Source organism: Pan paniscus, chromosome 2 (assembly GCF_029289425.2).
Source record: "Pan paniscus chromosome 2, NHGRI_mPanPan1-v2.0_pri, whole genome shotgun sequence".
NCBI lineage: Eukaryota > Metazoa > Chordata > Mammalia > Primates > Hominidae > Pan > Pan paniscus.
Genome location: NC_085926.1, coordinates 96016451 through 96019545, shown reverse-complemented (window position 1 = coordinate 96019545; position 3095 = coordinate 96016451). Strand labels below are relative to the sequence as shown.

Sequence of the window (3095 nt, the reverse complement as noted above, 5' to 3'; positions counted from 1 at the left end):
CCACAGAAAAATTATAAACTACTATATCTAATCTAGTAGGAATTTACAGAGTAAACACTTTTAAATTCTAAATGCTCAATTAAAAAAAGAATTTTCTATTTTTCAAGAAAGAATTTTACAAAGAATTCAGTTTTGTGTGATATGAAGACCCCTTTCCATTGAAGCAAATCTCTATTGGAGCAGACTCTCATCACACAGACTCAGAAACTCTCATGGACACCAACCTTCTGTTAAAATTGTAAAGCCAAGGCTAATTTGTATAACTCGAGGCCCCCTATTTTTGCAAAGTTTAAAAAGAAGAATTTGCCTTAAAAACTGTTTATTTATTTATTATTCTCTTCAATGCACCTATGACCTCTTTATTCCTCAGACTGTAAATAAAAGGATTTACCAGAGGAATTGTTATCATGTAAAATAAAGAATACATTTTGTCCTGATCTGCAGCTGATCCAGACCCAGGACACACATACATGAAGAAGAGAGTGCCGTAGAACAAAGAGACAGAAAGAAGATGGGCACTGCAAGTGGAGAAAGCTTTCCTTCTACCCTTCTCAGACTTCTTTTTCAGGATGGCCAAGAGGACATAGGAGTAAGAGACGATGATAGTCATAAAAGTGAAAGATTGTATAAAGACTGAAAATACAAAAACCAGGAGCATATTACTCCAGGGTCAGTACAGGAAATTTTAAACAGTTGTAAAATATCACAGTAGAAATAATGTATTACATTGGACTTGCAGAAAGTTAATTGAAATAACAAACCCACATGCATTATAGGATGAAAAAAACCAATAATAAATGAAACACCTAATAATTGAATGCAGAAGGTATTGGACATCACTAGAGGATAAAGCAAAGGGTTACATATGGCCATATAACAGTCATAGGCCATCACTACCAGGAGGAAACATTCTGTGTTTGCACCGGAAGCAAAAATATAAAACTGGATCATGCACCCAACCAGGGATATCATATGATTCTTAGATAAAAAATGTATGAGCATCTTGGGAGTCACAGAAGATGAAGTGCATGCATCTGCAAAGGCTAAACTGCCGAGGGATAAGCACATGGGGGTGTGAAGGTGGGGATCCTTCCAGATGAGAGCCATCAGGCCACGGTTGCCCACCATGGTGATAAGGTAGATCACCAGGAACACCAGGAACAAGGGCGCTTGCAGCTCTAGATGATCTGTAAGTCCTTGGAGGACGGAGTTCATAATCTGTGTCTTATTTGTTTCCATTATACCCACTCATGCTGATCACTGCAATGAAAAAGTAAGTGAAGAACACAGTCATAAAAGACAATGAAAGTAGTCACATTTTATTTGAAAAAAGAAATGTATCTTCCTTGTTTATGTATCTCTTTACCCTTCAGTAAGTATTCTTTCCAAATGATAAGTGTTTGGAAAAGTGATTCTAAAAATTAAAAACATGTATATAGTAAGAATTTCATTGCCTGTATAAAAGAAGTGGGTTTACTGTTTAATTTGAACAATTTTATTGCAATTTGATGATCATCTTCTAATTTAAAAACTTTAAATAGAAATAGAATAAGCTATTTTAATATGCTAAATGTTGTTAAATGAGCACACATGTTCTAAGTAATAAAGCACCTCCTTTCACATTAAAAACTGGTTGAAATGCTCACTATGACCATTATTATGGAATATTATCTTGGAAATTCTAATACACATGAGATGTTAAAATTAAATGAAATAATATAGTAGAGATATAATAAAATGTCAGTAAAATTATAAAAGATAAATTCATATTTTTGCTGATATTGTATTGTTATAATTAAATAAATAACAATAGTAGAAATGACAATATGAACAATATGAATAGTACAGTGTGCAGTAGTGTTAAAACATAAAGACATTCCATAAAATAAGACATGATTAGAAATAGAAAAATATAATAATGAAACAAAATAAGGACTCTGGGAGATAGTTTCAAGTATATATATAAATTTAGTGTATTGCATGCGTGATGAATCATTGAGAAAAAATGATTTATTGAATATATAGTACAAGTGTAAATAAGTGTCTATCTATCTGGAAATAAAGTAAGAATAGTTCTCTCTCTCATACCTGATTTTAAAATTGTAATAGATCAAGAACTTGAAAGTAAAAATTAAAAGAGCAATTTAGGTTGGGCACAGTGGCTCATGCCTGTAATCCCAGCTCTTTGGGAGGCCAAGGTGGGAGGATCACTTGAGATCAGGAATTCAAAACCAGCCTGGCCAACATGGTGAAACCCCGTCTCCACTAAAAAAAAAAAAAAAAAAAAAAAAAAAAAAAAATTAGCCATGCGTGGTGGTGCACACCTGTAATCCCAGCTACTAGGGAGGCTGAGACAGAATTGCTTGAACCCAGGAGGTGAATGTTGCAGTGAGCCGAGATTGTGCCACTACACTCCAACCTGGGTGACAGAGCAAGACTCCATCTCAAAAAACAAAAAATAAATAAATAAATAAATAAAAGAGCAATTTAAACATTCTAAGAAAATTAATGAAATAAATATAATTTAATTACCTAACCAAGATAGGAATCCCATAAATTATAAGAAAGATATAGGCATATTTAATCTAATTTTTAATTTCATGAATATGTAGTATGTGACAAATCTCTTACTAAGTGATAGATGAATACAAGTTTGGAAAAAAATTTACAGTAAATATGGTAGATAAAATATTAGTACCTAGTCACATGCAAAGAAATCTTACTAATTGATTAGAAAAGTTAAATAATTCATAGAAAAATTAAAAAGGAATTAAAAGGCAAGTCACTGAAAAATATTTTAAAATATCTAATAAAGTTAGGAAAATAATGCTCAACTTTTCCAGCATATATGATGTACTAACAAAGTAACAATAAAATATAACTTTTCACTCCTCAGGTTAGCAACATTTGCTGCTTGCAGGAATTTGGAAAAGGCCGCTCTCACACTTAATGGTGAAAATGAATTACTAAGTCTTTTAAATAAAATTTGACTTGTTTTTAAGTAAACATACACATACCTTTCAACTCAGCAATCCATGCCTGTAATCTATTCTAGAGCAATAACATCACTTCATAGAAAGAGAGATCTACCAAAG

The 3095-nt window shown here is 32.3% G+C and overlaps 1 pseudogene; it reads right to left on the bottom strand.

Moving 5' to 3' along the window:
* Positions 1–319: 319 nt before the first annotated feature.
* Positions 320–1239, bottom strand: LOC100995321 (olfactory receptor 5AC1-like; annotated as a pseudogene).
* Between the last annotated feature and the right edge of the window lie 1856 nt (positions 1240–3095).